General features: G+C 57.8%; 1 protein-coding gene across 2 annotated transcripts in view; it reads left to right on the top strand.

The window, feature by feature from the left end:
• Positions 1–10,604: 10,604 nt before the first annotated feature.
• The window catches only part of RAI1 (retinoic acid induced 1), a 74,486-nt gene continuing 72,240 nt past the window's right edge, over positions 10,605–12,850 (top strand). For both annotated transcript variants that reach the window (XM_069029532.1, XM_069029533.1), the window contains exon 1: positions 10,605–10,709. The gene's annotated coding sequence lies outside the window, so the exon portion shown is untranslated. The remainder of the gene's footprint in view (positions 10,710–12,850) is intronic.

The raw sequence follows: 12,850 nt of genomic DNA, 5'->3' as shown, positions 1-12,850 counted from the left end.
CTGCTCTGCACAGGGATATCTTGGCAAACTGGGTGAGATTCCCAAGGTTAAAATTTGTCATCGTGCCAAGGACAATGCCTGGGAGGGAGCAGGGGCTGCCCTGTGTCATGCTGCCTGTCTCTTTGATCTCCCACACTGGTTTGAACTGCTGCCTTCCACCAGGAACACCCATGATGCTCATTTGACCTATTTTTATTTTACTTTCCCTCCATCCTGTGCTGCAGAAAATCCAGACTAGCCTTTCCCCGAAGTGTCAGCACTTTATCCAGCACAAGTCCCAACGTGCTTCCATAATCACGGACACACTGACATGCACACAGGCAGGATTCAGCTCCCAGGACTCATTTCTATCCCTCAGCTTCTTGATAGCACGGCAAATCCCCACGGTGGGTTCTTGGGTCATAGCAATACCTGCAGCAGAAATACCTCCTTGCCTTAAGCAGCACGTTTTTATCCCGAGACAGTGTTTGTTTAGTGGATTGTGATTCTAATTCAGCAGATGGTACCAACAGCTGCCAACCTCGCGCCTTATCTCCCTCCTAGCAGGCGGCACTGACCCGATCTGACCCTGCGCAGGGCTCAGCCTGGCACCCAGGGCTGTGGGCGTGAGGATGTCCCCTGGCAGGACCCTCAGAGTGGTTTGCACCAGGCAGGTCTCAGCCAGGTTGGGAGTCCTGGAAGCCACAGACTGCTGTACCCCCTCCCCGAGGATGCTGTAGCCTTCCACGGGGACGCTGAAAGCCCCCCTGAGGATGCTGAAGCCCTCTCCGAAGATGCTGAAGCCCCCCCTGAGGATGCTGAAGCCCCCCCTGAGGATGCTGAAGCCTGCTCTGAGGATGCTGCTGCCCAGACGCCCCTGCCCAGGCGCTGCCAGGGGCTGCCCCAAAGCCGGGCAGAGGCTGCCACTTAGTGTTGGAAGGGAGCACGGCTGCTGCAGGGAGCTGGCAGAGCGATGCGGTTGGGGACAGGCCACTCCTATGCTCCTTGGAAGGTGCCCAGGCTCCTGCTCAGCCCTCGGGGTGCCTGAGCATCCCTGGGTGTGGGTGGTCCCATCTAATGATGGCTCTGCTGATAACTGCTAATGGGGCTGATGGGGCTCATGCTCAGCTATCCCCTGTTCGTTCCCTTGGGGTGCTGGCAGAGGTCACCCCCACCAGCCCTGCACCCCCAGACAGCTGATGAAGGTCCTCACCCCTGCCCAGGCACTGCCCAAATCAGCCACACTGCGATATCCAACACAGAATCACAGAATGGTTTGGGTTGGAAGTCCACCCGGTTCCACCCCCCTTCCACTAGGTGAGGGTGCTCCGAGCCCTGTCCAATCTGGCCTTGGAAACTTCTAGAACAGCCACAGCTTCTCTGGGCAACCTGTGTTCTAAGGTCTCCCTGGAGCCTTCTGCTCCAGTTGCCCTCCTGGATGTGTTACTATTTAAACAATATGACTTAGACACCTTTTTCCTAGAGAATGTGGCACCAAGGCACCCAGGGGATGCAGGATCCTGCTGTTGTCCCCTGGCTTTACAGTGGTTCAATGAGAAACAAGCCCTTCAACCAGCTCCTGGCATCTCCTGGTTGCCAGAGCAGAGCTCAAGGTCCCTTGGCCATCTGGGGAAACTGAGGCAGGGTACAGCCAAGCAGGGCTGGGTGGTCCTAAGCAGCTCCCACCACCCCAGGCATTCCGGCTGCTGTCATCTCCTGCTCCTTCCCCTCATTACAGCCTGATTCCCTGGAGACGGCGGCGGCAGAGCGTCCTTCCCAGTGATGTTATATTAGCTTAATAGCATTTTTCCACTCCATTTGAGAGGGGAATTTACAATGATCTCCGATTAGGACTGCCTTAGGAATGTCTCTGATTAGCACCATCCGCTCACCGGCCACCCGGGCTCACCCTGCCCCACTCTGCATCCAAGGGCTGCAGGTGCCAGCTGGTCTCTGGCCACTCATCACCCCACAGTGCAAAAGCTTCTCTGGGCAACCTGTGCCAGGGCCTCAGCACCCTCACAGGGAGGAATTTCTTCCCAATATCCCATCTAACCCTGCCCTTTGTCAGTTTGAAGCCATTCCCCCTTGTCCTGTCACTTCAGGCCCTTGTCCAAAGTCCCTCTCCAGCTCTCCTGGAGCCCCTTTAGGCCCTGGAAGGGGCTCTAAAGTTTCCCTGTCACCTTCTCTTCTCCAGGCTGAACACCCCCAGCTCTCTCATCCCATTTCCAGAGCAGAGATGCTCCAGCCCTTGGAGCACCTCCATGGTCTCCTCTGGACTTGCTCTGGCAGCTCCACATCCTTCTGATGTTGGAGGCCCCAGAGCTGGAGGCAGCACCACAGGTGGAGTCTCACCTGAGCAGAGCAGAGGGGGACAATCCCTCTGCTTGACCTTCTGGCCACGCTGCTGCATCCCAGGACACAGATGGGCACCCAGGAACAGATCCTGCAATCTCTCTCACAGTCCTGCTTGCAGGCCACTGGCAGCCCAGGGGGAAGTCCCTGTGGGGGCAAGCAGTCCCTCAATGCCAGTAGCCCCATCCCTGGCAGCCCCTGTGCTCTGGAGCACCCGGGACTGCTCAGCCCTGGCCCCCTCCTCACCCTGAGCTGCCACTGCTCTTCCTTCGCCTCTGCCACAGACGGTTCTGGGATCACTTACCAATTAGTGTGGCCTGCTCATTAAAGCTCATTATCTGCCAGTGTGAACTTGGATGGGATTGTGTGGGCTTGGCGGGGGATCAAAATCTTCCTTTTTTCCAATTGCATCCCGCTCAGCCCCCACGCTCCAGGAACAGCCCCGCGGCTGCTCCAGAAGGCTGGGGGATACGGTGCTGCCTTTTAGAGGGAAAAAAAAGTGCCCAACAAATTAAGTCGAGTCCTCCACACAGCAGAGAATGGTTGCTGCTCCACACGGATGCTGGGATGAAGCAGGATGACGCCTGGATCACTGTCTTCCATGGCTTTCCAGGAATCTGGGGATGCATGGAGGGGGAAATGGCAGGACTTTTTGTCCACTGTGGGATAACGAGCTCAGCCTGGCTCCAGGATACAGAGCTGGCAGTGACAGGAAATATCAGCTGCCAACCACAGAAATTAGGTTTCTTCTCCATGTGGTACATTGCTGGGAGGGGCTGGTCGCAGAGGTGTCTTGGCTATTTCCTGCTTTTAAGTGCAAGGATAGAGGGGAAACCACAAGTCTGACAAAACCAGTCTTCTCCCACTGCCTCTGTGGGTGTTTGAGTTTAACAGGTGCCAGAAAACCCAACAGATTTCACAGCTTGGATGGAATCACCTCCACTCATGGAAGGAGATTTTACTTCCTGGCTGTGATCCAAGCTGGAGGGCAAAACCCTGCACCCCCATTGCATCCTGAGCTATCTATGTGGGCCTGGCTCTGCCACCAGCACACACACCCCAGCCTCTGCCTGGCTCTGGGACACTGGTGCCTGGGGGCCTGACATGGACCCAGATCCTTGGGCAGGGATGGGAACATTGCTTTGCAGACACAGGGGCTGGTCCTGGGCGTCCTGCAGCTACAAGGCAAACGAGCCAAAGTCTTTCTGTGCTGGGAAAATCAATCCCAAATGCAGCCTGGTTTCATAAGAACCAGGAGCATGGGAGTGGGAGCTGTGTCTTTCCCAGTGCCTCCTTCCCCTCTTTCCCAAAGCTGTCCTTCCCCAGGGATGCACCAGGTCTGGCTTTCATTAGCGTATGAGCCTGTTTTGGTGAATGGCTCTTGTCAATATTGATTAAATTCCATCTTCCCATGTGCAGACAAATCCTCCTGCAGTCCCTTCAGCGCTACCATCCTAAAATAACTCAGTAACAAGGCATGGTTTAACCCTTCCCTTCTCCTCCAAAAAAAGGCCCCTAAGGTGAAATCACCAGCTAACTATTCCTTTGTTCACCTCCCCGCATGGAACCACCCAGTAACAAGACAAAAATCCACCAGCCAGTGGAAAGCAGCTGGTCTAAGTTCAAGCCAAAGAGCCTCAGCTTGCGCGAGCCAGGGTTTTAGCACAGGCCAAGCTGGGAAGGCTGCGCCTACATCATTAACAAAATCCCCAGCAAATGCTCCCCGTGGCATCCAACCAGCTCTCCAGGGCTGAAAATTGTGCCCAGGAGCGTATTCTTCCTCAGCTCCTCCTTGCCAGGGTGCCTTTCACCGCAGACATCCCTCTGCCTGCATCCCACGCTGCCCTGGATTAACCGCCTCTTTTATTGCTGCCAATTACTGGCAGCAAAGCTGCCTCGGGGATGGAGGATGTGAGATGGGTTACACCTTCCCGGCCTTAATGACGTGAGGATTTGCAGGCTGGAGCAGCAACCTCGGCTCTCCATGGAGCAGGGGATCAGCACACAGCCCCCCACACTGCTTCCCTGCATGTCCTCTGCACCCCACAGCTGGAAGCTGCACAGGGTATTGTGGGGACAGCTGTATCCCCGAGCTTTGGCATGGATCATGGGGTGGGGAGGTGCATGGATCAGGGGATGGGAAATGCATGGATCAGGGGATGGGAATGTGATGCCCATCCCTGGTGACCCAGAGCTTCCCGCGTGGGTGGGAGTAGAGGCAGCGCTGGGCTGCAGGCAGCAGACCACACTCGACTGCTGCTGAATGCTCTGAGGCTTCACACTGTGAGAAGAATGAGCAGATAATAGGATTTTCCATCTCTTCAAAGGGCGCTCGAGCCAGGCCCCGGCGCTGTGCGGAGCCCTGGGAAGAGCCGCCAGGAAGATCCCACACCTCCCAGCCGGCGCCGCAGCCACAGGGATGCTCCCAGCTGCAGAGCAGCCGCCAGCGTGCAAATGGGGACTGGGAATCCGGATTCTGGGAGGGCAGAACGCTGGAAAGCACCACGGGGATTATCACAGTGATACCCAGCAAGGCGAGGCAAGAGGAGGTGAAACAGTGGTGATGCCACATAGGGAGTCGGGGGAAGGTTCATCTGTCCCCACATGGCATGTTTCTCATAGGATCATAGAATGCTTTGGGTTAGAAGGGACCCTAAATCTCATTTCATTCCACCCCCTGCCATGGACAGGGACACCTTCCACTATCCCAGGTTGCTCCCAGCCTCATCCAACCTGGCTTTGAACGCTTCCAGGGATGTGGCATCCACAGCTTCTCCGGGCATCTGCCAGTGCCTCACCACCCTCACAGGGAAGTATTCCTTGTTAATATCCAATCTAAACCTCCTCTCTTTCAGCTTAAAGCCAGGAACAGCTGCTGTGCTGCAGAAGCGAGCAGGAGAGCAGACATTGAGCTTTCCACTTGGTGCTTGCAGCAGCCAGGTCACGCACACATCGCCATGCCAAGGGCATGGCACACTCACACCTCTCTGGGCACACACACTGGCACCAGCCTGGGGCAGGGCAGCTGCCCCCGGCCAGCCCTCGGTCCCTCAGTCCCCGACCGCTGCACAGGGGCAGCTGAGGGACCATCTGGAGCCTCATTTGAAGAGCTCCCACGTCCCCGCGTCCCCGCTCCATTTCTCCTCGGATGGCTTATCAGCAGTGACTTTCCCGACAGCAATCGATAGAAAACATTTTATCACCTTCCCAGGCGGCAGGATCCGTGGAGTGGGTCTGATTTCTGTTTCTATGGTGACATCTTCCGGGCTTGTGAAAGATTTTGCCTTTCTTGGTTGTTGTTAGGTGGTGGAGATGGGGGGGGCAGAGGGGGGCTGGTGCTATATTTTTTGTTGTTGTAGGTTTTTGCTTTTTTTATTATTATTTTTTTCCTTTTTTTTTTAATAGCATTTTCAGCACACCAAGGAAGCCGCCAGCCAGCCAAACGCGATGCTCGCAGCGTACCCACAGGAATGCTGCTCGCTGGGAGGGGCCCCAGGGCAGCTTTCATCCCCAAAATGCCTCCGAAACCTATTGAGGCTGAAACTGGGGCCGTCTTCCTCCTTCCCTCATCCCCCGTCCCCTTTCCCATCCCTCCAGGCTTCTCCTGCCAGGCCTGGAAAAAGCCACTTGGCCACACAGCAGGGATGGCCTCAAGCACAAGTGACTGCTTGGGGCGTTTTGTAGTGCAGCTGATTTTGCTCCTCAGCTCTGCTCCCTCCTCCTTCCCCTTCCTTTTTATCTCCCTCCACCTGCTTTGGTGGAGGAGGAGGAGGGGGTTTGTCACCCTGCTCTGCCAGCTGTGGTGGCCCTGGAACCTGACCAAAGGGGCAAGGAGGGACACCGGGGGGGGGGGGAATCATTTCTTATCTCTAGGACATGATTGCTTGTCATCTCCTGCATGCAAATGGCCCGGTGCTTCTGCTGAGTTATCAGCACCTGAGGATCTCACCGACTGCCTAATTAATGTCTGCAGTTCCCTCTCCTTAGAGCTCCCTTAATCCCATGAACTACATCGCTCCTGCCACCTGCCCCTGTCAAAACAGTCCATGTGCTCCTGCTGGGAGCTGGAGGGATGGATAGATGGAGCAAGGGATGGATGGATGGATGGATGGATGGATGGATGGATGGATGGATGGATGGATGGATGGATGGATGGATGGATGGATGGATATACTGGAGAGGGACTTTGGACAAGGGCCTGGAATGACAGGACAAGGGGGAATGGCTTCACACTCCCAGAGGGTAGGATTAGATGGGATATTGGGAAGAAATTCCTCCCTGTGAGGGTGCTGAGGCCCTGGCACAGGAACAGCCCAGAGAAGCTGTGGCTGCCCCATCCCTGGAAGTGTCCAAGGCCAGGTTGGAAAAGGCTCGGAGCAACCTGGTCAAGTGGAAGGTGTCCCTGCCCATGGCAGGGGGTGGAACTGGATGGGCTTTAAGGTGCCTTCCAACCCAAACCATTCTAGGATTCAATGATTCCATTAATGGATAGAGAGAGGGAGGAAGGGATGATCTTTCATGTCTGGAGTTGCCCTGTCCTGATGCATTTAGCAAAGCAGCCACCACCTCCTTGGACCTTGTGGATTGGGAACCCAAAGGGAAGCCCCTCTCCTCCACTCCCAAGTCCCCAAGAGGGCTGAACCCTTGTCCTTACTGCAAAGGGAACAGCTGCACATCCTGGTGTCACACCAGCCATGCCACCTGGCCCAGGATGTGCTGCAAGAGCAAGTGCAAGGGCAGGAACTGGTACTGAGCAGCTGGGAGGGCCGAGGTGCTGCTGACAGCATCAGTCCAGGTTGCCAGAGGGGGGGTTGGAAGGCACTGCCAGCTTAGCAGCGCTCTCCCCACACCTTTCCCGTAATGATCAAGCCACACCGCTCTATTTAATTAATGTTTCTTAGTGGCACAGCCTTCAGCTACTAAAATAAGTAAATAAAACAAAACAGAGGTTTCTTCTTTTTTTTTTTTTAATAGTGGGAAACTCCAAAGCTCGTAAAGTTGGACCCGTGTCCTGGCGTTAAGTGACAGCGGGGGATCGCTCCTTGCATCAGGCACAGACCCAAAGCACTTAAAAGCAAGGGCAGGAATGGGTAATGTAGGTCTGCCATCCCCTTACCCAGCCAAGAGAAACGCAGTGTCCGTGACACAGATCAGCACCCCTTCATATTTCATCTCAACACAATGCCCTTATCTTTGACCCAAAATAAAAATTATTCCTTGCTCAGCGATCTCAAAATACAAAATTATCTACGTGTGCACTAATGCCACGTATCAATCAACTTCAAATGCAAATCCCCGCAGCGTTTAGCCCTAATTTTACCATAAAAGGATGGGTCCACGCCAAGCACCTCGCTCAACATTATTCTAGGGAACGGCAGCTTCCATCAGCAAATCTTCTCCTGGTCATTGACAAATACTTGGATCCTCAGCTTTTCCTAATGGAAACAATCTGGCCAGTTCCTGAGAAAGGGCAAAGCATGGAAGGAGAGCAGCACATTCTCTTCTCTCCCCCTTTTTCCAGCCTCCCTCCTTAAAAACCTGTTCGGATCTGGAAGCCAGTGCAGAGGTGGGTGCTGGGGGAAGGAGAGCAGAGCTGGATGGGAGCAGCCAGACAAACCCCTCTGCTCTCTGGGCAAGGGCAATGGGAGGACCAGCATCATCAGCCACACTGGGGAGAGCCTGCACCCCTTCCCTGCTGACAGCAATGCTGCTCAAGGGGAAGCCTGTTTGCCAGGATGTGCGGTGGGTAATTAGGGATTTGCAAGGCTGGGCACACTCTGCAAGCCTTTTTCTTCCTTTTTACAGCAATGAGGGAGCGTTGGTGGGGAAAGGCGCTGTGCAGGCGACAGGAAAACACCAGGGAACACTTGAAGGAATGTCAAAGTGCAGATCAAACCCAGCCTGTATTAAATGTCTTTCCAGGTTGCTGCAAGGCTGGTGGGGTGCGGGTGGAACAGGCAGACAGCAGAGCTACTGCAGGGCCACAACAAATACCACTAAGAGCTCTGGAAAGGCTGAAAAGCTCTGAAAGCATGTGCTGTGCTCCAGCTGCAAGGAGCAGGAGAGCCCTCTCAAGGAGGTTGTTCCACTGGGGCTGTCCCACCACCGTAATCAGTGACCCCCCCACCAGACACAGTGCCTGCTGAATTCCCACCCTTATCCACTTCAGCAGATCCTGGGTCCCACTCAGTCTGGGATCAGTCCCGGCAATGCTGGGAGCGTGGCACGCAACGGGTCCATCCAAATTTCCGCCCCACATCCTCGAGGAACAATGGCCTGTGTGTCCCTCGGAGGCCCCTCCTGCCACACGCGGCCGCAGCCGCCCTCCAAACACTCTCCCTCTTGTTCGCTTTGGCCGGGAAGCGGCGGAGCAGCAGGTATTTCCTGCCATCGGCTGCCATCCCCGCCTGGCCAGCCCCAGGGGGGACGTGCTGCTCCATCTCTCATCCCTGGGATCCCCAAGGGACCTGCCACCCCTCGGGGACAAACAGGGACCCGCAGCAGTTGCTGTCCCTCAGCAAGCAGGTGGCCCTGCTCCAAAGGGACACCAGCAGCTCCACACACACCCCCGCTGTGCACATCCTGCTGGAAAAGATTTCCCTTCTGCTGTTCCAAGTCCCAGCTAAAATGAGGCTCAAAAACGTGCAAAACGCTGGTTTTGCCTCGTTTCCTTTGTGTGTTTCAGTGTGTTCTGCAAACAGGGCACTTCCTCAGAGCTCTGCTTTGGCTCTCACGTTCGGGAATAAGAGAGAGGCTTTTATTTTAATAGGAAAACAGGATTATAAATTAGCAGTCAAGCTGTGAAGGCACAGAATCTTCCTCTTAAAATATCTGCACATGTCACCTTGGCCAAAGCTGGGTGTCAGCACTGGGGACACAGGTATGAAAGGTCCTGGGTGCCACCCCTCCTGGTGCACAGCAGGTGCTAGTGGCCGGTGGCACATCCAAGACGCTCATGAGTAACCAGCTGCCACCACCCAGCAGCGAGGGCTTACACCGGATACCTGGTGGAGAGGAAAATCCCAGGCAAACATCAGGCAGCGCTGCTGGCTGCAGCCAATTTTCCTCACTTAATATGTTTCCTGCACTCATCTCCCTCCCTGACCTCGGCTCCTCCTTGGAGCACGTTCAGCCCCAGACGCACCGCTGAGCACAGCCAGGGCCAGCGGGACCGCTGCCATTTCGTCCCTCCCCTCTGCTCCCTGGCCAGGGCTCCTGTCACACTGCTGCAGACCCCAGCTTCCCCCTGAAGGTCCCCAGGCTGCCCAGGGCAGGGTAAGCGGGCAGTGATGAACACCTCGTGGGGTGATGGTGCTCTGTGCAGCTGTGGAATGCTTGGAGAGCAGGGGGTGGAAAAGCTACATCCATCCTTTGTGAAAGATGCATGTCCCAGACTCCGATCCAGATGAGGATCTGAATCCAGCTCCAAAGGCAAGTCCAGATGTGGATCCAAATTCAGCTCCAAATGCAAATCCAGATGTGGATCAGAATCCAGTTCCAAATCCTGACCTAAATCCAGACACAGCCCCAAGTGCAGACCCACACGTGGTGCAGTCCTGATCTAGATGTGGATACAACCCGAGAGACAGCCCGAGCTCCAAACCCGGACCTGAGCCCTGACCCAGGGTCCAGTGTGTGTCCGCAGGGACCTCATCCTGCCCAGTGCCAGCACTCGGTGGATGCTGCCCTGTGGGAAGCCCTGCAGGATGCCCCGCACCCAGCACCGGTGTCACCCTCCAGTGCCCAGCACCAGCACCCGGCAGGTGCTATCCGGGGGGTTCCCTGCACGCAGCACTGGTGTCACTCTCCCGTGAACGCTCCCCGGTGCCCAGTGCCAGCACCCATCAGAGTGCCCGGTGTCCAACACCAATGCCACCCCAGTGCCCAGTCCACGCTGCCCAGGAGCTGCCATACGGTTCCTGCTGGCATCCAGCACCCTCTGCCCTGTGTGGAGCACCCCGGTGCTCGGCGAGCCGCGCCCAGCGCCTGCCACGGGGCCCGTTTGCCGCTCCCCGGTACCCGGTGTGCCACGTCATGATGCCCGCTGTGCCATGCCCGGCTCCCGCCCCGTTGCCCCCGGTGTGCGCAGCGCCCGCCGCCGCCCCCGCCGCCGCTCCCGGTGCCACCGGCGGCGCTGCCGGCAGGTGTCGCCGCGGTCGCGGGCAGGCGGCGGGCGCGCGTGCACTTCCGACGGCGCTCGGTCATGCCCCCGCCGTCCCTCCCCTCGCTCCCGGCGCCGCGCGGGGCTCCCGCCCGCTGACACCGCCGAGGCGGCTCGCACGGCGCGGGAGAGCGGCGCGGCCGCCCGGGCATGGCCGCCGGGGCCGCCCCCGCCCAGCGCCGCCGCTGAGAGGCAGCGGGGCTCGGCCCGCCAGGTAAGGAGGGCTCCGGACGCGGCTCGGGGGGGGGGGGGGGGGACCGGGCGGGCCGCCGAGCCCGGGGAGGGCCCGGGGAGGGCCGCGGGTGATAGGAGCCGGCGGGGGGAGCGAGGGGAGCGGAGGGGCCGGGCGAGCGGGGCGCTGCCGGAGGGGGGGGGGGGGCCTGCCCGCCGCCCCGTTACCCCCCCCGGGGCTTCGCGTCGCAGCTGCGGCTGCAGCCGCGGCTCCCGCCGGGCCCGCTGCGCTCCTGCTGCCGCTGGAGCGGCGGTGGCACCGCGAATCCGCCGCCACATCCCCTTCCTTTCCCTTCCTTTCCCTTCCTTTCCCTTCCTTTCCCTTCCTTTCCCTTCCTTTCCCTTCCTTTCCCTTCCTTTCCCTTCCCTTCCGCCCGCGCTCCCGCCGCACCGCACTCGCATTTCCAACCCTAGCCCGTTCCGGTCCCTCCAGCTCCCCCAAACCCGCCTCGATCCCCCCAAAACGGGAGCCTGTCCCTGGCTCGCTGACGTCACGGAGGGGCTCCCCGGCCCCCCCGGTCCCGCGGGTGCGGGTGGCCGCGGTGCTCCCGGCTGGCGGTGCCGAAATGCCGAGCGGGGACATGGTGCATCTTGGATAGATAGCCCTGAGCCCCTCCTGTGCCCTTTTGCTGCAGCTGTGAAATTCCATTTAAATTCCTCGTGTGTGTGTGTGTGTGTGTGTGTGTGTGTGTGTGTGTGTCCCCATTCCCACTCTCCTTGGAAATGTGCAGCTGGAGCAGCACCTTGGGCATGATGGTGGGATCCCAATGGAAGTGATGAGCTGCCCAGGGGTCAGCATCCCGAGGGCTCTCCGGCTGGTGGAAGCATCGTGGCTGACGTTGCAGACCTGCCAGAGGTTCTCACTGACGTCAGAGCGGGATGTTGTTGGGGTGCATGTTTGTTCCCCACTGCCTTTGATGGAGAGTGATGCCATCCCTTAGATGTGAGCAGATTTTGGCTTGCTGAAAGCTCTTGTGGCCACTGGTCCCTGCCCACTTTCCCTTTGGCTGCTAGCAGTGCCCGTGTTGGCTGCCCTCAGGTGACCTCCCAAAGTGATGGTGTGGAGGAACAAACCCAGCAGTTGGGGTTTTGCATGGGAGAGTGCTCCTAGGGCCCTGTGCCAGCTGAGGGAGGGCATCGCTGGTGATGCCAGCACCTTCCAAGGGCTCTCCCAGCTCAGCTCCTGTTGCCCCAGCTCCTGGGCATCTCTGGAGCCTCCTTGATGGTGCAGAAGCGGTTCCCTGCTGAGTGCCGGGACTTTGTGGAGCACTCCTACCCCACAGCCCCCTTTCCCAGGGTGGCAGGGTGTGTGCCCCAGGTGGGTGAGCTGTGCCGCGGTGGCTGTGCGGATGTGGGTGCTGTCACCTGTGTGCTGGTGACAGAGGGTGGGGGGACCCGCGCCGAGCGAGGGGCAGGTTGGCTGTGCGTGGTGCCCGCCAGTGCTGAGGCTGCGTCTCCTGGTGACTGTCACTGCCTGATGAAAATGGACCTCGAGCTGCTGGGGGATGGAATGGAGAAAGATAGGAAGAAGCGAAGTGAGATGGAGAAAAGGACATGTTCCCCCTGAGTGCTCTTCCCTCCCCGTTCCCCGTGGGATTGAGGTGTGCCTCGAGGCGTGGTGAGAGTGATGATGGTGAGGGGTTCAGTGTGGGTCTGTGCATGGGGCTGGGGGCACCCACACCCTGAGCAGCAGCTCTGCAGCCTGGGCTGGGAGCTGTGTGAAGTTCAAGGCAGGAAGTGAGAAAAAAAAAAAAAAAAAAAAAAAAAAAAAAAAAGCCACGGCTGGTAGAAACCACCAGGGAGATTTAGGGAAGCGGCAGTGCTGTGCTGTGGAGCCCAGAAGAAGTGTGTATCCTCGTCTGATGAGGAGCTGCCCGTGCCAGGGACCGCAGACCCACCTCTCCTCTCCCGGCTCTGTCTCCGCTGCAAGCCCCAGGGAACAATTGCATACAGAGTGCTTCGTTTCAGAGCCGCCACAGTCATTTCAGAGACCTTTTAGGCAGGAAAAGTGCTCTGTAGCGTGTAATTTGAAGGCTCTGCTCTGAACCTTCACTGTCGCTCTGCTAAATGATCCTCTGCTCTTCCAAACCTTTGCTGCCTGGAAACCAGCAGCAGTGACCTGGT

The sequence above is a fragment of the Aphelocoma coerulescens genome, chromosome 14, assembly GCF_041296385.1.
Source record: "Aphelocoma coerulescens isolate FSJ_1873_10779 chromosome 14, UR_Acoe_1.0, whole genome shotgun sequence".
NCBI classification, from domain to species: domain Eukaryota; kingdom Metazoa; phylum Chordata; class Aves; order Passeriformes; family Corvidae; genus Aphelocoma; species Aphelocoma coerulescens.
This window is presented reverse-complemented; position numbering and strand designations above follow the sequence as displayed.